We start from the raw sequence: 25,026 nt of genomic DNA on the forward strand, positions 1-25,026 counted from the left end.
TTGTAAGATTTAAAGAATAGCCGCAATTCAAACTCCCAATTATTTGCTATCCAGTTTAAGAAAGAAAACATGGCTGTTTGAAGTTCTGTCTACCCTTTCTGTATACATTCAGAAGTAATCACTATCTTGAATTTTAAGTTAGATTGCCTTGCTTTTCTTCATAATTTTATGACGTTTGTATTTCTAAATAATTTTTTGTGGGTTTGTATGATTTTCAACATCATATAAATGCAAACATGGTATATACATATATATATATTATTGTTTGACTTGCTTTTTAAATTCAATATTATATTCTGGGATTCTTTGGTATTGTTGTATACAGTTATAATATACTTATTTTTGATGTTGTATGCACATACAACAATTTTTTTCCTGCTGTTAGCAGACATTTTTATTTCTAGATTTTTTTTGCTTGATATTACAAACAACTTTGATATGAAGATTCTTGCACATGGGTCCTCATGCATATGGGCATAGGTTTCTTTAGGGTTGGTATGTAGGAGAAGACTCTATCATAGTTTACCTGAAGTTTCTTATTACTAGATAAGTACAAATTGTTTTTTTAGAGTGATTTTACTATAGTATAATTCCACAAGTCATTTTAAGTATAGTTTCTTTCATAATTTCTCCTAAAGTTGGTATTATTGGACTTTACTGTTTTCCAATGATGATGGCAGTGAAATTGTATCTCTTGTGTGATTTCAACTTACATATATAGTTTCTGATCAGTAATAATGTTGAAATCATAACTGCATTATAAAGATTTGATCAATGTTTCCTCTAAAGGTAAAAAATATATATTATCATCTTTTATTTTAAAGTGAACATTTGACAGATATGTTTAATTAACAAGAAAACCAACAAAATAGTGAAGCTGTTCCTGAGAAAAGGAAGAATTTGTTGTGGCTGATGCTTGGATGGCTAAAGTTCATACAAAACTAGTTAACACCCTATCATGTAATAAAACTCCAATTTGGGGGATTATTCTTCCTATAATACAGAAATCACTTGCATCTATGCCAAACAAACAAAAAAGTTGACATTTCCATCAGATAAAAATCATTTGTAGTGCTATAAGGTTTTCTTTCATAAGTTATCTTCTATACATACAGAGTTGAAAACTCCCCTAATCAATAGTAAATAACAAGTCAAACAGAGAATAACATTCCAAAAGGAGACATTGGCACAATTTTTCTGTAAAACAATAAGATAGTAAATATTCAGGGCTTTGTGGACCATATGGTCTCAGGTGCAACTATTCATCTCAACCCATGAAAGCAACCATAGATGATATGTAAATAAATGAACATGGCTGTTCCCATTACATTTTATTGATCTATAAGAAAAAAGTGATGGCAGTGTTTAACCTGTAGACATACTTTGTAGACTCCTGACCTGAAGAATCAGACAATCTGCAGCTGGGCCTGCCAGAAGATATTCATAAAGAACATTTAATAATCCTTTTAGTCTTTTTTTATAGTTTAGGTAATTTTCTTGAAAGTCTCCCTTTTGATCATAAATCATCTCCAAAGATTATTCTTGACCATGGAAAAGCTGGCTCATTGTGCTAAGGCCTAATCCATTTACATAGTTGCAGTAAAAGATGTTAATTTACATATATAAGACACCTTTTGATGCTGTCAGCAAATCTAGGGCCCTATGGTGTTAAGCAACTTGTAAAGCCAGAAAATGAACTTCTGCCTGGAGAAATGGAAATGTTGCAGTATATCACAGACATTTTACATTGTTCTTACTTTCTCTTCTAACTTGAGTCCAGGGAATCACACTCAAGACATTCATCTCTACTAGTTTTATCTGCAATATGTATAAAGACTGATGTATATAAAAAAGGGAGTCCTTTACTAAAGTTCATGGCCGGTCAGAATGCAGCCTTTCCTTACTACCCATATCAATAGTAAGATTTAAGGCAGGGGTCAGCAAACTCTCTATAATGGTCCAAATTGTAAATATTGTATACTTTGAGGGCCATGAGGTCTGTGTTGTAACTACTCAACTCAAGTGTTGTAGCACAGAAACACAACATGTAAATAAATGGGTGTGCTTGTGTTCTACAAAAATAGTTGGTAAGTTGAATTAGGGCCACAGCCCTACTTCTACTTTAAGTCATAGGACAGATACTAGCCAGTTTTCTTCTCATATTTCATAGAAAATAAAGAAGAATTGACCAATATTCCAAGACAAAGTTGTCACTTTAACAGAGAGAAAAACCTAATTCCAGGTTTACATCAATATAATATATCTTTTTACAGATTTTACTTATTTATTCATGTGTCTCTCATGAGAGGCAGATACATAGGCAGAGGGAGAAGTAGGCTCCCTGCAGGGAGCTTGATGCGGGACTTGATCTCAGGACCCCAGGATCATGACCTGAGCCAAAGGCAGATGCTCAACCACTGAGCCACCCAGGTGCCTCATCAATATAATATTAGATGCTAAAGGAATGACAGCTCTTTAGAAAGATCTTTTGAATAAATTCATTAAGACCAAACACCTTTGGCAATATGATAATACATTTTATGACTTCTTTTCAGGCTTATACCATATACCATGGTATATACCATGCATATACCATAATTCAAGGCAAATAAAATTCCCTTCTGCAAAAGGAATTCAGTTTTGCTCTTCACTATCCTTTTTCACATTTTAGAAGGATCATTCACTTTATTTTTTAAAAAATTATCTTCTTTTTTCACTTAAGTCAACAAAGACACATTTACCTTACATACTAAGTTGTACCTCTGTGCTGCTATTGCTTCTAGTAACCTCATAGTTGTGCATGCTAATTATACCTTTACACCAAAGTGTACATCTATTTGACAGAAAGAGCTAGGAGGTAGGTGACAGCTGTTATATCAAGCATTTTAGCAGAACTGCAAAGCTCATTTACATATATAACATGACTCTTACAACCACAAATATTTATTTTCTACACCTTTTTACTTTTGTAAAGTTGCAAAAATGAACACGTTTGTTGACATTGCCCAGTGAAGTAGCCAGTCTATACTGCATAAAAATAAAAAGCTAAGAAGATTTTCTTGATAGTATTCTATCTTACTCAGAAATTAGCCAATTAATATAAGGGAAGGGGGAAGAAATGTGTGGGAAATATCAGAAAGGGAGACAGAACGTAAAGACTGCTAACTCTGGGAAACGAACTAGGGGTGGTGGAAGGGGAGGAGGGCGGGGGGTGGGAGTGAATGCGTGACGGGCACTGGGGGTTATTCTGTATGTTAGTAAATTGAACACCAATAAAAAATAAATTAAAAAAAAAAAGAAATTAGCCAATTATTCAAAGATTATATATATTAAGCCACACAATTAATACTGCCTTAAGATCTTAAAATTAACTATGGGATTTGGCAATTATGTTTAAATTGACATACTTCCAAACATAATAACTAGTGATATAAAAACATTTGTCAGAATTATAATTCAACTTAAGCATATCATTTTATGTTTTTCATGATCTGAAACATTTATGGGAGTAATATAAGCTTCTTTAGTAAATAAACCAGCATAAGAAGTTTAAGAAGATTAAATCCACCAGCCTCTTCACTAAAAACATAGAAATAAAAGCACAAAAAACCAACCCACATCTCCCTTTAAAAAATAAAGTGTGTATTTGTATTACACTCGGCACTGGTAAAGCCAGGGAAATACATATCACTGTTCTGAAAGCAAATTTATCACATCAGTCTGATCTGCTCAAGGATTCATTTTTATGACAGGAGCATAGCTTCTGATTTAGCAGTTTTATGAGATGCTTTTTTTTCCCCCCTTTAAAAGTTAGCACATTTGAAGCATTAGTTCAGTTTCTTTGTTTTCTGGGAATTATGAGATTATTGAATTTAAATAAATTCTTATTAATGTTTGTAAACAGATGAGAACAAAGCTTATTTATTTGAAGGGAATTTATGAATTAATTTATTAATATATTCTGTATATTAATATAAATGCACACATGCACAAAACACAATGGGAGGAAAAGGTTTTTCCCAGGTGCAAACACAGAAACCTTGCAGTTTATGCTTTACACCAGGACAGAATAACATAGAAAGCAAAATGCACCAATACCAATGTTAAAGATTTATTCTCATTTCCAGTGGAAGCAAGACATTTTCTTGCATAAACACACAAACAAAAAAAAAAAATCTAAGAAACCAAAAATCTCTGTTACTGAGACTAGATCCCTATCTTTGTCTGATAGAGATTACGTAATGGTCCGATCATGAACCAGCCCACCAGTCATCCTTGCCACCAGTGAGCAATAGCTTATGCAATATATGCAAATAAGAACTAGAGCCCAACTGAGCCAAGAACCAGAAGCAAAGAGAAAACAAAACAATACAACATCCAGCAGAGTTAAGAAGAAAAAGTAGAAAAGAAAGGAAGGAACATATGAAGGGAGAGAGAGAGAGAGAAACAGGTAACAAAAGCAAATTTTCATTGCCTCTGAGGAGTCATCCTTATAAGTCAAGAAAAGACTTGTTTTTTAGTCTTAAACTGACATGAGGGGCACCTCTTGGGCAGCACAGTTTAATCAGCTATAGAAGGCAAGCTAACTGGACATCTCAGTGGGACTTCCAAAAGCATCAAATATAATTTTCAAAAAGCTAAAATCTATGTCTTCTATGCAAACATGAAGTAAGCATGTGTTAAAGATTTATGTAACTCATTAATGATAGAAGGAGCTAGAAAATAAGCTTGGTTCTCTTATCACCATTTAAATACTTACTGGCTCATTTTTCTGCCCAAAACCTTCACTTATTTTCTCTTTCTTTTTCCTTTTTGATTTTTTTTCATCTGATGTGGAAAATCAAAATGAAGAAAATCTTGGATTTCATAGAAAGCAGCATTTACAATAAATTTCCTACTTCTTTATCAGGACTTTTGACTCTGAATCCAGAGTTCCTTCTACTCTATTCTAACTATTTCTGCAGAGATGCAATCCTTGTCTTATAGGAGCTTGGAAAAACTTTGCAAACATGAACAGTGAACAAATAAGTAATCCAGGGTAGAAATTCAGTGGCCATTGTGGAGTGACTTGGTCATTACAATTCTCAGAGCACACAGGAACTGAATGTGTTCTGAAAGTCAAAAGTCCTTCAGTAAGAGAATTTTAATGAGAATAGACACTGATACTTAACTCATAGTATGTTTTGAAAGGATTGAAGCCAAGAAGAATGTGAAATGTCAGTTGAAAACCAAAAAGTTGTCTTTTTTGTGTTCTTCACTAGTAGTAGGTTTTGTCTTTTTTCAGAACAATAGAATATAAAATATTTCCTGGATATCCATATTATCTACAACTTATTTTTATTATGAAAGCTCCAGACATGAGTGAGCAGTAAACTTGCCCATATGCCCTTTATCCCAGAAGCAAAATAATTTTGTATGTCAGCTTGAAGTCAATATAAGAAACTTGAACAAAAATAAGAAAGAAAAAGAGAGATGGGGAGGGGATGGGGAGACAGAGATAGATGAAACTGGCTTGTCTGCAAAACTTTACAAAACAAAAGAAGAAACCATCTGCTAAATGAGTGGCTTAATGCAGAGCAAGGTATGAGTCAGAAATGTAGCCGGTTTCTAAATCGGAGGTATAGAAGGCAATGCTGGAACCTCAGGAGAACTTCTGTAACATCAATCCTTTGATGGAATTGGATCGAGGTAAACTTGAAATGTTTAAGGTGAGTAAGTGAGAAAGAATGAGCGCTTATATAAAATAAGTTGCTGATCTGGGGGCCTTTCTTTTGTTGTTGCTACCTTTACCAGAGAAAGAAAATATGGTGTCTGGATAAGTCCCTAGTGGAACTACCTGCTGTGAAGCTCCTCTGAAAAATACAGAACTGCTTTTTACATGAAAAGTTAATAGCAAGTACGGTAGAAATTTCTCACTGGAGCAATATTTTTCAAAGAATATAAAACAGATAGGACTTGGCAGCTCCTCACATTAAAAGATTTGAAGTTTAAGTTTAGATTTCATATTACTATAGTTCTGCCAGGTCCAAATTTGACCTTCTACCTATTTTATTTTTATTCCACATTAGTTGTGTCTGTAATTCCCAACGGATGTTGACGATGGCCCATCGTCATAAATGGTGAACTCATTAATGACTTGGAGAATTTTTAAACACAGGAGTCCTGTGGCCTTGTGATATTCTAATTCAATAGGCCTGGAACAGGAAATTGGCATACATTTTTAACTACTCCTTAGAATTTCTGATGACAACAGACTTAGGGACCATTACCTAGAGTGTTGGGAAGAGAATTAAGGATATAGGTCAGTCTGCTTTTCTTGGAACATGCATTCCAGAGGATTGCAGATATGAGTTTTACAGGCAGGGGAGCAGTGGGAAGTTGGAGTAAGAGAAAGGAGGTGTGCTAAATCTGGAGGATGAATGTAAAAAAATTTTTTTAAATGACCTGAGAATTTTATATTTTGGACACTAATGAAGGTAGTCAAACTGTTCAGTTTGACTCTAAACAGCCAAGATCAAAAGTCTGAGTATTTCCCTCAGCCTCTTAGGACACAACTGCAGTGTGTTAGGACAAGCTGGACATGGCCATGGCTGTGAGATTTCCTTCTCTTCCTCAAGAGGGAGGGGCAGCAGGCATGTGTGCATATACTCAATGCAGTGCATACTCCTGGCCATCAGGTCAGGGACACATATCAAATATCTAAGAAAGCATTCTGGCCTACCTGCAAATCAGTACCTTTCTGAAAAAAAGGTCGTTTGGAAAAAAAATATGTTCAGGTAGGGCACAATTTGTTTCACTTTCATCACCTTGTAATTCAGCACTGGATGTCCCTTAATTGAATTTTCTCCATAAAAGAATGTGAGAAACTAAAAAGTGAGCTAAGTAAGAGTTAACACATGGGAACAGAAACATTATCTAAGGAAAAAAGACCTTCTTGCTCCTTGTAATGGGTTGAATTGTGTCCCTTTCCTCTGCACCCCCCCCACCAAAGGTATATATCTATGTTCTAATTATTGGAAACTGTGAATCTGACTTTATTTGGTAAAAGGGTCTTTGCAGATGTAATTGAGCTAAGAATCTCCACATGAGATCATCCTGGATTATCTGGGTTGGGTCCTAATCCAATGGCAAGTGTCTCAATAAGAGAAACACGGCTAGAGACACAGACAAGAAGGCCTTGTGAAGACACAGGCAGATCACTGGAGTGATGTGTGCACAAGCCAACGATCACCTGGAACCACCAGAAGCTAGAAGAGATGAGAAAGGAGCTTCCACAAGGATCCTAGTTCTACCAACACTCTGATTTTGGAGTTCTTCCCTCTAAAACTGGGACAATAAATTGTAGTTGTTTTAAGCTGCTCACTTTGTAGTATTTGCTACAGCAGCCCTAGGAAACTGTATACCTCTATCATAACAAAGTGGGGCAATGTTCTCTCACCACTGTTTTGTACAACATGTATACGATGAAGAGGAAAGAAGAGATGAGGCCCATGAGGAGGTAGGTAAAGGTCTAGAATTATTGAGAATAGCAGATGGTCAGAACAATGGTGAAGGGGTGCATTCCAAAGAACCATGCTAGGAAGTGGGATACTATCAATAATGTGCACATGCTTGTCATGCACCCAAGACAGTAGCAAACAGTGGACAAAAACAGTAGCAGAGGAAATAGAAATGGCAGGTTTTGAGAATTTCAGTGGCCCAATGAGTGAGTAAATCTCTTCTGGATTGTTCCTTGGGAATGGAGAATTCATCAGAATATGAATCTCCCATGATTCTTCTAGTGGGAACTCCATGACAGAAATTGTTATTATTGCACCCCTGGTCTCAAATACCAGGCAGGTTGAAGTGAGATGGTACTAGGTTATGCACTCAGCGCTTACTCATTAAATGGTAGGTTCCAGTTTTTCCTGAGTTTTCCTTGGCCAAGATCACTGTTTCAAACAAAACCAAAATGCTTCCTAAAGGGATAATTACTAGAAAAAGAGAAGTGCCTTGGGAGAAATCTATGTTTTTGGATGCTCATTCGACCTTTCTCCTGTGCAGATTGATCAGAAAGAGCATTTCTCCAAATATCGCATTTGAATAATTAATGGTCAGTATACACCAGGGCCAGATAAATAAAAAAAGGGTATCTTAGACAGCATACCATCTTCAAACTAACACTTTCTAAGTATGTATTCACCATTTATGTAGTAGAGGAGGAAACAAAGAGATTTCTGTTACTAGCTAGCTTGATGGAATTCAATATGCAATTTTTAAAGAAACTCTTCTACTTACTAATTTACTTGTTTTTGCTAAAGCAGAGTCAATATGCATGGGAAAACAAAGAAACAAACTTTGTAAAGTGTTTTCTATTTTTCCTTAATTCTTTGTTCTCCAATTCACTTTCATTATTTTCAGGAGCAGACAACTCCCTGGGACACATTAATAGTTTACAATGTACATAATTAAAAGAGTCATTAACTTTTGGTAAGTCGTGTTACATCCTGCATTGTTTTTCAGCTCTTCAGTTAACTAGGATTGCCAACATGAGTGACACACTCTCAACAAACCTAAGTCAGCACTAAAGAAGAATATTTTTAAATGTCTGCTCCAGACAGAGAAAGGCAAATACCATACCATTTCACTTATATGTGAAATCTAAAAAATAAAACGAATGAATAAACAAACAAAAGACAGAATCAGACCTATAAATACAGAGAACAAAATGAAGGTTGCCTGAAGGAAAAGGAGTGGGGGGAGATGGACAAAATAGGTAAAGGGATGTACCAGGCCTCCAGGTACAGATTGAGTAAGTCACAGGGATGAAAGGTAGAGCGTTGTGAATACAGTCAATGGTATTGTAATTGTGTTGTGTATGATAGATGGTAGTTATATTTGTAGTGAGCATAGCATAAGGTATAGAGAGTTACTTTGAGTTACTTCTTAGTGAATACAACTTAGTGAAGTTTTACACCTGAAAATAATGTAGCAACTTTTAAAAGAAAAAAAAGATCCTTTCCAGACTTGTCTATTTCTACTGGGTTAGAGGCAATTTGTGGGTGACTGGCCATATGAGAGATTGTGCCTGGAAATGAGTCAAGTGATGCACATTTCTTCGATTTTTTTGTTTTTTATAGGCAGAAATCTGGGGCAACTGCCTTTCTTTCTGCCCTTGATTCTGAGTCTGGGACTAATGCCAGTATCTCAGTCTGCTTTCACCAAAGACTTGCACTTACTGACAATTCAGATATGCAGAACATGGCCTACTAGTCCAAATTGTCTCCATCCTCGAAGCACGATACCTGTCCTGTGGTTTCCAACAGGCCTTTCTTTATGCTATAGGTCACACAAAACCCTTCCGTACCAAACCATTGCAATTATTACATATAGGTTAATTTGGGAACTTAGCTAATTAACATTTTCCATTAAAATTCAGTTTACAAAGTGCTTATCATGAATTATATATTCTCATCATCATGAAAAACCTGTGAGGTAGGATTTATTATTATTATCTTCTAATTTTAAGATAATGAAATGTGAAGTAATTTGCTCAGGATCACACATGCACTGGGGTAGCTGCCCCAGGATTCTAACCTGAGTTAATCATTCTTTATTCATTCCTAAATACTATGTTTCATTAATTTTAAGATGCATTTTTTGTTTAAATTTTAACATTTCCAGAACGTGTATGATGTGTTTAATTGGCACTGCTTTGTTTCTTAAGAGTATAAAATACAGTGGTTCCTTACAATGACGCTACCTTAGATTAGGTAGCATATTGTATTTTAATAAGGGTTTACCAGGAGCCAGGAGCTGTGAAGCACACTAGAAATAAAACTGTAAGCAACAGTCATATTTCCCACTTTTGTAGAGTTTTGTGTTTTACTTGCATCATTATGCCACCCAACCCTAGCCTGTTGTAAATTGTTTTCTGTTTTGTCCCATATGTTAGAAGCAATGGTCTTAACAAGATTACAAACCACTTGAGGTGCTGTGTCTGGCAGATTTGCCTTCCTTATATGCAACCATAGTGCCTTTCTAGTGTATTTTTTCTGATGCTTGTCTTGACCTTCCACACCAAATAGAATGGGTTCCAGGTGGGAGAATCATTATATTGATCCATATTTTTAAAATACTCTCTCTAGAACTTAGGAAATCACAGCTAGGCCAGTGATGTGGAGACACAGACACCTGTGTAGTTTTGCTATGCTGTAATTTTTCAATATTTAGGATCTGATTCCTTAGGAGCAGAGGAGTAGTTAATAGGTAGCTCCCCACCCCAGGTGTACTGTCCCCAAAATAGCACCATCATATTGCCGAAAACAAGACAAGACAGAAGCAGATTCTGTTTCTTTACAACAGCCTTGGTATTGGCAGCTGCCACATGATCAAATGCAGTGAGGCTCTGAAAAATAGTGCAGCTGAGAAAACTGAGCTTCAGCCTGGCTTTCTTGCTAACCAGCTGTCAGTCTCTGAACCTCCATTTACTTGTCTCTAAGATGAATGTATTAGTGTGAATGATCTCCAAGTCCCTTCGGCCTCTAGCAGTGTCAGGAGTAGAGGCCATCTAGGGCTTGATTTCATTTTTCCACCATGTGCTTTCAATTAAGGGTTACCATTCACAGATGCTGGCCCCTAATTAGAGGAATGTGACAACAGTTGGATAAGAACTGGCTCTTGGAAGATCCCAAATCAGCATAAGGAGTCATGGCTTTCATAATAATTTCTTAATCATTGTAGTAGTATGACACAGAGGAGGCTGATGGCTAAAGGCTCCTGTGACCGCCTGTCTCCTGATGAAAGAAAGTATGAGAAAACCAGGAAAGATCATTGTGGACGGGTAGGATTCTTCTACAGAGATTTGGACACTGTCTCTGTGGCTGCTTTCCCACCCAGGCGAGGTCTCATGGCCAAGCAAGTGACTGATAGGAACAAGCAGCAAATTAGCCTTCCAAGCTGGTATCACCTCAGGGATCTCAGGGATCTCAGGGATATCTGATAGCTAGAATTGAAATACAGGCTTGCAATTTTACTGCTTTCTCTTTGTTTATTTTAATTCTTGAAGTGAGGGACACCTGGGTGCTCACAGTTAAGTGTCTGCCTTCGGCTCAGGGCATGATCCCGGGGTCCTGGGATTGAGTTCCACATCGAGCTCCTTGTGAGGAGTCTGCTTCTCCCTCTGCCTATGTCTCTGCCTCTCTTTCTTTCTGTGTCTCTGATGAATAAATAAATAAAAATCTTTTAAAAAATAATTCTTGAAGTGAGACTATAATTGCATGTATGTGCCTTTGTTTGAAATCATATTTCCTAGAAAATAACCAGATTGCTTCATATATACAAGGCCAAATTTCCTTTCTCTGAACATCTTGTCTCTGAGAAGGGGCCAAAGTGTTGGGGATCCTTGAAATTCCTGAATGCTGATGACTTCCAAGCTACCGTTGCTCATTGAAGGCAATGAAGTAGAGCAAGAGATATAGTCAAAAGACAAACTGAAGCCAGTCAAAAAGTGGGAGGAGAACTTGAGGGTACTTTGACCCAGTGTTGTATTTTAAGAATGTGGTGATCTGACTTGCCCAAGGTTGTTTGATTCTTGAACCAGTGATCCTCTGCTGTCCGTTCCATCTCCTCCTCCCACCAGCCCACCTCTCAGCACTCACAACTGTGTGAAGTGATGAGGTATAGAATTCTGGAATCACGCAAGTCTTCCCAGGGTGTATACTCATCCAGCTGTGAAGTGCTGAGCTAAGAGACAGAGAGTTTGCCCAAGATGTTACCTCAGGGGCAGACACAGGAAGGAAGTGGAAAATATGGAACACCAAGGAGAAAAACATTTTAATCAGCAGAAATACAAAGTCAGAACATTCCCTAAGACTTCCACTTCACATTTTTTATTTTCTCAAATGAGAAGGACAGGTGACTATACTGCAAAGGAAAGCATACTAACCATCACATCAGATACCCATGTTCTAGTTCTAGCACTTTCCACTCGAATGGAGCAGGAATGGTCATACAGCTCAAAGGGAGATGGGTGAATCATTCTGCACTACTTGCCACAGACACGTAGACAAATATTTCTAGTGAGTCTCTCTATATCTTGTGACAATGTATGGATTTCTTCTCTCTCTCTCTCTCTTTCTCTCTTCTCTCTCCATATATATATATATATATATATATATATATATATATATATATCTGCCATGTCTTCAGTGGGTGGATGGTCAGACTGTGGACATCCAAACTGTGGACTGCCATATATATATATATATATATATATATATATATATATTTTTTTTTTTTTTACAATCACATTGATAGCTCCAAACATATGTTTTCTTACCCTTTTCAAACAGGAGTAATAATATATACTTGCAGAAATCTTGGTATAGTTGAAGGAAATGATACCATGTGTGTTGTATGTTGTAGTTGCTCAATAAACAGTTTCATTCCTCTGACCTTGCAGAATTCATCTTTGTTGTCTCCATCTCCTCATCACATAAAAGGGAATAGTGATAATCATAAGCCATAAAGCAGCCAGAATCAAATGACATAAAATATGTGAACATGCTATGGAAATGAAAGGCAGCCCTGTGGGATAGAAAGTCTGAAAGCAATGACATAAAAACCATGGAAATTATAATGTAAAAAAAAAAAAGAAATTATAATGTAATGCTATATAAGTTGGCATAAAATAACGCCTATTCCATAAGAAGATACCACTATCACTATACACACACTAGAATGGGTGATTTTTTTTTTTTTTAGAGAGAGAGAGAGCATGCATGCGAGCAGGGCTGAGGGGCAGAAGGAGAGAGCGAGAATTATAGGCAGGCTCCATGCTGAGCACAGAGCATGACTGAGCCAAAATCAAGAGTCAGATGCTCAATCGACTCAGTCACCAGGCATCACCTAAAGTTTTTAAAAGTGATAATACCAAATGCTGACAAATGTACAGAGCAACTGGATCACTCATACACTGCTGGTGGGAAAGTAAAATGCTACAGCTACTCTGGAAAACAGTTTGGCAGTTCCCTACAAAACTAAATATGCAATTACCATATGAACCAGTAATTATACTCTGAGGCATTTATCCCAGGGAAATTGAAACTTCTATTTACACAAAAATCTGCACATGAATATTCCAGTAGCTTTATTCGTAATAGCCAAACATAGGAAAAATCCGCCATGTCTTCAGTGGGTGAATGGTCAGACTGTGGACATCCGAACTGTGGACTGCCACCATAGCACTAAAAAAGGAAGGAGCTACTGAAACACGCAGTAATCTGGACTGATCCGTGGAGTGTTATGTTGAGCGAACATGTATCATGTGATTCTATTCATTAAAGCATTCTTGAATGACACTGCCGCTGAACGGGAGAACAGATCAGAGACTGAAGGAGTCAGAGATTGGAGAGGAGGTTGGGATGTGGTTACAAAAAGGCAACATGAGGGATCCAGGTGGTGTTGCAGCTGCTCTGCACCTTGACTGTAGTGATGGGTACATAAACCTATGAATGTGATAAACAGCACTGACCTACACATACACACACACACACACACACACACCCCGGAGCACAGGTGAAACCATGAACCTCTGGATACAATCAGTAGATTGCATCAGTGTCAATATCCTGCTTGTGACATTGCACTATAGTTTCCCAAGATATTACCATGGGGAAGCCAGTAAAAGGTACATGGAATCCCTCTGTATTACCTGTGACAACTGGATGTGAAACAAAAATTATCACAACGTAAGTTTAATTTAAAAATGATGCCTACATTATTTACATGAAAAGGGAGCCTGCTTTTATAAAACATGCATACTGAAAGTTGGAAGAACACACAGGTTTCAGTTGGCCGTACCAGGATCCACTCTAGCTATTTAGGCACAGAGAAATTTAACACAGGAAATGAAGTGCTCACAAAGGCATTGGGAAGGAGTGGGCAGCAGGCTCCAGCCTGAGCTTCTGATGGTGACTCTCCAAACCACACTGTAGAACACAGGCCACCAAGAAGCTGCTGTCTCTGCCACAATCAGCGGTCTTGCTGGCTCAAGATGCACCTCTTCAGTTGCTCTCATGCCTGCGACATAGGTGTTCTGTGCCTGGCTTGGACTTAACACAACGCAGGCCATGTGCCACTGCTTTTGCTGATTCAACAATCATGCTGCTGTCTGGAGAAACCGCAGACTCAGCAGCAGCTCCAGCTCTAGCTCATTTCCGCCTTCCAGACCTCGCACTGTGCTTTGGCTTAGGGGCCGGTGGGTCACATGGGAAACCCGAAGCTTAATGGAGCCTGAGAAATACTCAGCTTACATGTCCATCTTCTAAAATGAAGTGAAACTTGCTACAGGAATTTAAATAGAGCTCAGGGAGCCATTCTGTAGTACCTGCCACAGACATATATTGAAATTTCTAGTGCATCTATATCTCTATGTCATGTGTTAATGTCGTTTTTAAATTTTTTTAAAATTCCTTTCTCTATGTCTGTTTTTTAAAACCAGGAAAATATATGACAATATTAATAAAATCAAAAAGCAATTCTACTTTTGAAAGGCCAAACTAAACAAGTATTGAGTAAACAAGTTTGTGGGGTGGAAATAGGGCCATGGGGATTAGACTGATCACTCTTTAAAGTAACTTTTGAGTTCAAGAGCCTACATTTTCATGATAAATGGCCACTGCAGCCCAGAAAACTTTAGGTCCAAGGTTGAAAACTAGAATGTCTGCAATAAAAAAGTAATATAAATGAGTGAAACCAGCCAGATCAGATAATGGAAAATGGTGATGACTATGGCAAATATTCCATGTCCGAAGTGGAAAGTCACTATTTTGCTCCAGTTCATTACTGTCATGTGGAAATTCAGGCCCAGAAGTATCCAACTTCTGGTTTCTTTTTAAAGGAAAGTAGGAACAAAGGACTTTTATAGAAGATATGATGATTTAAAATGTTGGGTCCAATGCATTTAAAACTTGGCTTCTACTGATTGCCACAAAGACAACAGCTCCTTAACAGCCTATTGTTTAGGGACTCACTTCTGGAAGCTCAAGTTGAAATATTTTTACTAACACAGTAAAGTCCAAACAGAGTGCCCCTGTAAGCTAGATCTGTCCAGAGAGCCCCCAGTATGAAAGCTCTGCTATAGGCCCTTGCCACACCTGCATCTCAGTCTTTGAGGTTCTAGTAGATACTTTTCTGAACAACAGTGACTCCATTAGAGGAAATCCAGGCAGGCAGTCGGTATAGCTACCACGAGAACTCATAGGCTTTGATAAGTTTCCCCAGAGAACACGTTGGGACTAAGGCAGAGATGAGTTTAGTGGCTGTTTGGTGGTACCAATTGCTTTGTCTCTGCCTCTCCCATGAGTGTCATGTCAACTGTTATGTCAGATGAGGCACAAGGCAAGAAGGACACTCATGCTTTGAGACATCATTCAGTACTGAATTCAGCCTTACAGTTTCACCTTTGAATTTATTCCTAAAAGGAAACATAAAAGGATAAGAGTAGGCTACTGGGAAAGGTAGACCTGACTACACACAAGAACTGCTATGACTTTTCTGATACCAATAGCTAACATTTGACTATGTTTTCTGTGTACCAGGCATCGTTCTAAGCACATTACACATGTTAACTTGTTCAGTCCTTACAATCAGCAGTGAGATAGGCAGGTAGTTATTATTTCTGCCTTAAAGATGAAGTCACTGAGGCACAGAGACTTCTGGCAATGTGCTGGATTCAGTATACACATCACTGGAGATCCAGGCCCTGTCTGGCCAGAGCTGGCCTAGCAAAGGATAACATTGCTCTCAGCATCATGGAACCAGGTCATTGATACTATTTCTACTCCCGCAGGCCAAAGGGCCACGTGTAGCAGCTTCCTACGCCTTTCCTTCTGCTTATGGACACAACCCCACAGTTTTTGCCTCATTGGGCTACCCATCACTCAGCTCCTACCTGGGCTTCCCTGTGGCCTCTCAGGAGTGAGGCCTACTAGTCACTCTTGCATGGACAAACTAGAAGTTGGGGGAGTTAACTCTCAGTGGTAGGGAACTTTGATCAATGGAAGGCAAGAATCTGTAGATAATTTCTCCTTTCTTCCCACAGGAAATAGTTTCCTACTGCTTCTTTAAAGCTATCTAGCAAGTCTGAGAAATGAGCTTGTCATGAAGCTACAATCAGCCCAGGCCTACACTTCCTTCTATCTATTCTCCTTTCCCTGCCTCACGCCCCTTTGCCCTTATTCCTCCTGTAGGGACTATGCTCCCCAGTGAGGGGTAAGTACAGAATCTTGTACCTTTGGCTCTGGCTTCTAGAGAACCCCACTAATGCAAGTAACTCACCCAAGTTTCCATGGCAAGTAAGTGCCAGTACTGGGGCTGGAGTCTGTCCCCAGGGTTCATGTTGTCTCATCACTCAGTATGCCACCTCTAAAGGGAAAACATAAAACCCTGGGTTGCAAAGTTCATGTCATCTTTAAAACTAACCTCTCCCTATCTGCCTGGTGTGTTGTTGCAATTTCCTGTCTTTCTCCAAACTTAAATCGAACCTTAACTTTACTAAAGGGGTGTTGGAAGTTTCCTCTGTAGAGTGCTGACCTTGTTTATTCTGTATCATCCAACTAAAGGATGCAGGCTGTTAGAGGGCAAGGTATACTTGACTGCAGTTGAGAAATCTCATAAACTTGTAACATGAAGTCATTAAATGATGGTCACACAGTTGTGTTTCAGAGTACATCTTTGTTTAGGTTGGGAAATTATCCCAACTTCTCTCCAAAAAGAAATAAATAAACCAACAACAGCAAACACAGAAACCCCCAACTTATTCTATTCTTATTATGAACCAAATAAAAGGACAAATACAAAAACATGTAGCCAGGTCAAACAGCCCTGTGCTCGAAGAAAGCTCCTTCTAGTGGGGAGGACAGCTATGTTAGGAAACAAGTTCAGCAGTGTGACCATTGTCCCTAATGAACTCTTGTTTTGTTTTGGGATTTTTTTGTGCTTTGTTTTCTTTCTTTTTTTTTTTTTTTTTAAAGAGGACTTTGTTTATTTGCTCAATTGAAAAATTTCAGGTAATAAGTAATGAGGATGCTAGTATTTTTTTAAAGGTGTGACATCCCAGATCCATGTAAAACATAGAGGTGTATGGACTATTCAGACACAATAAGCAGAATCACAACATATTTTATCTCATCCACAGGTAAATCATGTTCAACTACCAATCCATTAATAAATACTGTCTCTATCAAGTTCTTGCTTCATGTCAGGCTTGGCAAAGTCTCTACCTATTTTACCTCTTTTGAATCTCACAAGGGTAGGCACTATTAATTCTTTTCATTTTATGAGTGAGAAACTGGAGCACAGAGAGGTTAGGTAGTTAGTCTAAGGACACACAGAAAGCAGGTATATAATCAGCAACTGAGCACTGCAAGCTTGGCTGCAGAACCACCCTGAACCCCCATGCTGCCTACCTCCTCTCTCAGATGTGATTATCCATAGCCAGTAGTTGGAGACTTTCTAGCTTCTCTTAAGAATGATTTCTGGCTTTCTTTTCCAAACTATTCCATTAACCTTTTAGCAATAATTTTGAATTTCTCCATATATAACCTCTCGCAGTGATGAAATAATATTGAGTGTCCAATGTGGGATGCTTTTGAGAATAAAAGGGGAGCACTATTAATAATTAAACCAGGACAACAAGTGAAACCAGGACTGTTTCAAATAAACCAAGATGAAGAGTTACCTGAACATATAACATTTGCCCTCAAAGAGAAACAGCAGAATCTGTGCCATGTTGCATTAATAGTGTGAAATCCTGAAAAAGCTGTGAGACTATGACAGAGTTAGTAGGAGGAATCAAGGGCTCCTTGGAATGGAACCCTTCAAAGCCTTTCCAATTTCTTTACAGATATTTCAAACTTCTTAGTATGTCACAAAAGGTCTCTTATTTTCTGGCTCCTTGCCTACTTTCCTACCTTATCTCCAAACTCTTTCTTCCTTCCTAATACTGTATTCTGGTTATGTTGGTTTATACTAATTGTTCCATTCTTTCCACACCTCTGTGTCTTACGCCTACCATTGCCTTTTCTTAAAATGTCATTTACATCTTTGAAGAACCGATTCAGAGCTGACCTATTTTTTTTCTTTCACTAGAATGTGAATCCCTTACCTAAAAACCTGGATCCAAGTTATACAAATAATAAGCAGTAGAGCCAAGAGGTTAACTTGGATTTAACTGGCTTCGAAATCAGGTGACCCAGCTCTCAAAGGATTAGGAGGAAGATTTTTCAATAGGAAAGTTGGAAAAGGAGGGAACCAAATTCAGGCCAAGGAACAGCATACAAAAAGACTGGGAATTCAGGAACATTGTGATGGAAAAAGGATGGGAAACCCAGAAAAGCAGGAGATGAGGCTGGCAAGAAGGAGGGGCCAGGTTGTCCAGGGCCTTGCTAACACACCTCATCACGGTAGTAGACTGAGTCACACGCATTGCCAAGGGTGATCCTACAAAGATACTCATTTCTCAACTTCATTCCTGAGAGTATCAGGTTGCTCCTAAGATGGAACTATCAAACTCTCTTATACACCATAAAGAAGAACATAGTCTCTACATCTCCATTATTGCTTTGATTAGAAAAATGTTATTAACCTTTCAAAAACTTACTATTTTGTTTTCTTAGAGTTTGGTTAAGGTCCCACACTTATCTTGAAAATGCTAGTTTCTGCACTTTTTTTTTTAATTGAAGGGCTTTAGGGCACATTCAATTAAGTTGTGGTATATGAACTGAAACTTGCAATATATTAAAAATATTCTACTGCACAGTTCACCAATTACCCAAGTTCTAATTTGAGTCCCATTGTCATTCCAAATTTGCACTAAAACTCAGAAGTTATACTCAGAAGGAATGACTGAGGGCTTCAGCAATCACAGATATGTCCCCAATGCATTTGGGCTTACTTAAAGACAATCTATCTAAAATAATTCTAGTCCCAACTTTTACTTAGAGAATCACAAGCCTGGGAGGGAACTCATAGACTTTCTTTCAAATTCTTCCTCTTATAGATGAACAAACTGAGGTTTAAAGAGGGTTAACCATTCAACAAAGGTAACTGAGCTAAGGGTCAAAGCACTGTCCTAGGGTTGGTTGGCTTCCTATGCCTGTTTTTGGGTGACATTCACTTTCTAGAGAACCTGTAATAAGGGTCCGGTGTTTTAGGCTGGAGTTCTCACAGCCCTAATCTGAGCCTGGTTCTCCTTCCCAGCTCCTTACAAACTACACAATCTACATCATTGGACTCATAATTTATTGCCTCCAGCCAGAACAGGATCCAGGCCCCACCCATGCAGCATGCTCCCAGATTGCCTCTGGAACTATCTCTCCATAATGTCCAGCCAGGAGGATGAGTAAGGGGGTGAAGTAGGCATAAGGCTGTAGGTCTGTATCTCTATTTAAGTCACTCTGTGTACTGGCAATACCAAAATGCACTTTAAGGCTAAATTGGAATTATCTATTAGCAATTGTTTTTCATTAACCACTGCTGTCTGCCTCTTGTTAGCAAAGCCAAATCTGAGCTGGTGAACAGCTGCTTCATATCCCCACACAATTGTTAGGGCAAATGTCCATAAATTATTATGCAAATGTGCCGACTGTGACTGAGTAGATAAAATGGTTTTCAATTGAATGTACTGAATTCCACGTGTCAGAAGTTTTTTGACAGGTGGAGCCATACCACATCCAGAAGAATGCATTGCAGGAAATACTAGGAAGGACTCATAACATGGAAGACAGTAGCAACTTTTCCTCTGCTTAATAAATATTATTACAATTGCTTCTTTTTAATTAAAATAAAATGTTGAGAAACAGGATATAATACTGGTAATCTCATCACTCGACACAACTACTTCATTTCTGCCTACTGCTTTCCAGGCTTGAAAACTATTCTTGAAAATTTAAAAACCATCATGAATGTGCTCCTTTGCAGTTTTGCTTTATAAAATTTAATATACAATCAGCATTTTTTCCCAATTTCTGGCTTTCACTTCTTACTTTAAATAATTCTAATATTTTACCCAGATGATGTGCTATAAAGTAATGTAACAATTTTTCTCTTTTAACTCTGTTGCTATTAAAAATTGCTACCATTAAATACATGTCCGATTTTTTTTTCATTTATATAGAATAGCTTTCTTAGGAAAAATTTTCACGTTTGGACTAGAGATGTGAACATGTTTACAGCACTTGCTATTCATTATCATATTGATTTCCAAAAGGGATATACTTAATTTGCAATGCCATCAACACTATGTGTGTGCCAGTTTTCCAGGAATCTTAGCATCTTGTCCTTTATTTATTTATTTTTAAAATGTTACTAATTTGCCAAATTATAAAATGCACTCAGGTTGCTATATAGTTCTTATTTTGTCAATTGATTGATTGATTGGTTGAGTTAGTCAGTCAAGAATTATTTATCAAATGAATGCCTTGCTAGGATCTGGAGAAAGAGAGACAGATGAAGTCCTGTGCCTAAAGAGACCTTAGCATATAAGTTAGTGGCATAGCATAGCATATATAGTAGAGTGTTTTAAGAAATATGATACAGTTATACATAGGGCACTGTGAGAAAGCATGGGGAGGGCACATAATTTGGGTCAGAGGTGTAAAAAAGGATTCCAGAAATGAAGTAACAAATGGGGGGGGGGCGGTGGGAAGAATCACAGAGAAATCATGGACGAAGGCAAGGCTAGAAGCATGAGAGGGAAGATCAGCTTGGAAGAGCCATGGATCTAGCTGTAGAGATCTACGGAACAGTGCCATCATATGCCTGTAGCATAGACTGCATGGAGTTACGTGGTGAGAGAAGAGACAGGCATATTAGCACTATTTTGGTTTCAAGTGTCATAAATGTCAAGTAGAAATAGTTTAAGCAAGAAGGAGGAAGTAGAAAAGAAGGGAGAGAATTATTTGTCATAAAGGACTATAATATCTCCGTGAGCTTAAGGACAGCAATATATACAGGTCTTAGAAGCAACTATTAACAGAAAACTTAGGCCCTGACAAGCATTTCTCTCTTATCTCCTCTCTGTTTCTTTCTGGATTTCTCTTTCTCCATCTCTATCTCTCTCTCTCCCTCCTTTCCTCCCTTTCCTCTTTCTCCTCTCTCCTTACCAACATTCTTGCCTTTTCAGTTTATTTTGCAGGAAATTTAATCACTAGTGGCTTTACAGTGTACAGTTTAGACATTTAAACAGACTGACATTTCCTCTGACTGTCCTTGCTTGAGTCAGAAACCCACCTCTGAAACAATTTACTGAGGCTATGAAGGCAGGGCATCAAGGTTCTACATGAGCACGAAAGTTCATGCTGAAAATGTGATAGTCCCAGGCAGAAGTGACCATTCCAACAAAGGGATAGGTGAGTATTGAGGTGCTAGGAAAATAAAACAAGAGTCATCCATTATTTTTGAAGAGAAACCATCATTAGTGAAATTGAATAATATGCCAAGGACTTTCAATTTCCTACAGGAAATACAACTTTATTAACTGGCCAAAGTTTGTATCCCCTACTCTTATAGCTCCCTACTCTTCTTGTTTGTTCTGAAGGATTTGGTTTACGTGATCCACTCTTGCAGAGCTGGTGATGAAGAATGAGAGAGCTGAGAACCTCACGAGTCTTCAGTATTGGCACACCAGATGTAGATAAACTATAGTGATTGGAACATGCCTTGACCTTGATCTGAAAAAAGACATTGTGGGGTCCACATGTTTAGCCTCAGACCACACAGTCTGATTAAAGACTTACCCAAGCTGGACCAGAATCACTCCAGAGAGCTGCCATACCTTCTGTTCTCTTAGGCTTTTCTCAGCCTGTCTTGATCTGGAGCAAAGCCAATGCCTTCTCTTTCTCTAATCCCACTCTTTTTCAGTGCTTTCCAAATTAGTATAAACCATAAAGTCATTTTTCATTAACTAGTGGTTAAAAATAGGAAAAAGGAAAAACCTAAAGAAATTTTGAATCAGAATTTGAAATAAGTAGATGTCTTCTCCTTTGCAAAATTTAAAAAAAAAAAGTTTTTTCTTAATGTTAGAAAGGTCACTCTGGCAGCTGCAGAGTATGGATTGCTATAGGTTGAGGTTAGAGGCAGCAACAGCAATTAGGAAGATCGTTCTATTCCAAGTGAGAAATGATGAAAGCCTGAACAAAGACAGTGGTCTTAGAGACAGAGATGGGAAGATAAACACTAGATATTATTAAGACTTGATAAATCATTTAGGAAATTTTTTTGAAACAAATAATTGGAAAATGAACAGTACAAACTGGCTCTAACAATAAATAAATTTCCTTGCTAACAAGATATTAAGTCCAGAAAGAGTTTAGAAGTCAGTTACTTACCTTGATTTCTACTGTGTATGTCCACTTGATTTTCTGTGCTCACTTCTTTGTGCTGATTTTATTCTCAAGATGGTAGCAAGATGATTATAGCAATTCTAGACCTATTTCCTGTGCATGACATCTTCCATATAAAGAATTATATACAGAAGCTTACCCATTAAATATGAACAAACTTTCCTAGAAGCTCCTATTAAACTTTTCCTTGAGTCTCATTACCCTGGATTGGGTCATGTGCCCATTCCTGAATCAATCAATGACAAGGAAAATGGGATTATGGTTAGGCCAATCAGGAATATTCCTAAAGTTGATGGTGGGATTCACTTCCCCAGAAAACAGTGGACTTCGTGTGTGTATGCGTGTGTGTGTGTGTGTGTGTGTGTGTGTGTGTTTGTAGGTGGGAAGGTAGTAGTTAGAAATCTGAACAAAATCAGAGTTTCTAGAAATGAGGGAGGTGAATATATATGTGTAGAGACAGTCAACATTATTCAATACGACTGGTAATTATTTTGATGTGGGGAAGTGAAAGGATAAGTCACCATGATTCTGATTTACTAAACTGGGTGATTAGGTAGATTTATCAGGATAAGAAACAGAAGGGGATAAATAGGTTTCAGCAGAAGATCAGTGTTGAAGGGCATGAGACATATCCATGTGAAGTTAGGCAGTTGAGGCAGTTGTAGGCAGTTGAACATGTTGAAGCTAAGGAGAGAATTTGGATGAAAGATATATATTTGGGAGTCATCAGCATATGAAAGTTATATAGCACACAAGTGCACTGCAAGGTCATTGTTGGACAAGATTAACCAAGGAAGTGTGCAAAGTAAAGAGAGACAAAGAATTCATCTCTGGAAAAGGCCAAAGTCTAAGGTTGGAATTAACTAAATTCATTTGCATATCAAAGAGGTGTTTCTTGCATTTGGATAGCTGATGCAATGAACACTTCTGCAAAACTAAATGATTTCTAAGCTCCATTTGACAGCTCATTATTTTTAAAGCAACATTCGCTCGCAACAGAATTCACTTACGCGAAAGAGTATGGAAAGGATTTTGGAGTTAGCAGCAATGAGATTTGACCTAAAGTAATAAATACTTCATAGATTGTAAAAGTGTTTAGAATCCTTTTATGACACAAATAATCAACTACGGTTAATAGACCAATGACTTCTCTTGGAATGAAGAAATGTTTGGTGAACCTGTAGTTGGTGGCTTTGCTTTTAGCTGTAACAAATTAAGCTTGACAATTTTATAAAAGGGCCTTAGCAAAAGCTCAAAGAATATTAAGGTCAAATCCAACTGGAAGTATAGGGGATCTTATTCTATCAAATCCAAAGTGAAAGCACAAAAACGTGTAGAGTGAAAAATTATCTCAGTTTGCTAGATTTCTGGGAGCTATAAGGACTCTAATCCTCCCCACCACAGTGCTGGGATGACACAAACCTCCTCCCTGGTGTGCATGCCCAGAGGCAGGAAGCAAAACCCTTCCTACTAGCTGACCATCCTAAGAAGTCAGGGCCAGCAAAACCCTGACTGAAAGAAAGTTAAGTAGTAGTCCCAACTTCCGGCCTTTCTTATTTAGAAGACATTTCCTAACTAGAAAAGGATATCATGAACAGAAGAAAAGCCAAAGAGAAAAAAGTTTTTTCAATGCTACATGGAAGCAACCAAAGGGTCAGTCCTGACAAATGCCTTAGGAAATTCAGAAAAAGTTTAAAAGTGAGGCCTTTCTACCTCCTCAGGGTGGAGGTGAAGACAAAAGTCAGTGAACACACTTTTCTTTCCATGCCTGGAATTCTGTGCTCTTGTGGTTGATAGGGACTTAGTTGTAGGGTAGGAGGAAAGGGCTGGGAAGCCTAATGTCACTATAGCTCAGCTGTTCCCTGGCCATGTCACCTTGTACCCACCACATTTCCTTGGATTGGCTATCTCCATTTGGATACTAAGTGGGTGGGATGACTCTCTGAGGGAGAGTCAGGGCTGGGGTGGAGAGCAAATTACCCTTGTTCACAACCTGGCTTACCTGCCTCTATGACCATGGGGGATGTTAGTTAACCTCTCTGTACCTGAAGTTCTATTCTTGCAAAAAGGATTTAGGGCCTCCACAACCCCCAGAATAGAGCCTGGTCCTTAGTGAGCATCATGTTGGCTACTTCTAGTCCAGCTTTAATTTTATGTAAATCTGTGTATGATTCTAGACAACATTGAGCATGGTTCTTCCAGCCTGTGTCAAGATTCCTAGGGATTAAAAACACTTCTGTAGACATGGACACATCTTGGGAGCTCATATTACTAGCTGCCTTTTTATTACTTTTAAATATTTCTAAACCCTTTCAGGGAAGATTGTTTTCAAAATAAAGTAAAGAATTTCAATTAGGCTTTGTAGTATCTTGTAAAACTGTGCCCTGAAGAATTTCTCTTCTTTGTATTAAATGTTGCTATATTAGAATTAATTACCAGAAGGGATAAATGAGAGTCCACGGGTTGCTTGATAAGAACTGTCACTGCCCCTGGGTCAGTAATCCCCACATCCCAAAGTGAAGTCCATTCTAATTGCAGGGGGATGGAAGGAAGGCAAAATGAGTCACCTCTGAGAAAAAGAATGCTGCTTAAACCTTTCCACCAGCAAGAAAAGTGGCATTTTAGGTTCTATCATTCATTC

At 38.1% G+C, this 25,026-nt stretch overlaps 1 protein-coding gene across 4 annotated transcripts in view; it reads right to left on the bottom strand.

Moving 5' to 3' along the window:
- Nucleotides 1-25,026, bottom strand: part of LOC111090282 — a 119,395-nt gene that overhangs the window by 20,923 nt on the left and 73,446 nt on the right. Inside the window, exons 6-8 of one of the 4 annotated variants that reach the window (XR_005371441.1) lie at nucleotides 21,274-21,407; nucleotides 16,321-16,407; nucleotides 15,076-15,457 (exon numbers count right to left, since the gene is read on the bottom strand). The exons of 2 other annotated variants lie outside the window; for them this stretch is intronic. The gene's annotated coding sequence lies outside the window, so the exon portion shown is untranslated. Of the gene's footprint in view, nucleotides 1-15,075; nucleotides 15,458-16,320; nucleotides 16,408-21,273; nucleotides 21,408-25,026 lie in introns of those variants that run through there. One more of the 4 variants, XR_005371430.1, reaches the window with a different exon arrangement.

This window comes from Canis lupus, chromosome 16, assembly GCF_011100685.1.
Source record: "Canis lupus familiaris isolate Mischka breed German Shepherd chromosome 16, alternate assembly UU_Cfam_GSD_1.0, whole genome shotgun sequence".
Classification (NCBI taxonomy): Eukaryota; Metazoa; Chordata; class Mammalia; order Carnivora; family Canidae; genus Canis; species Canis lupus.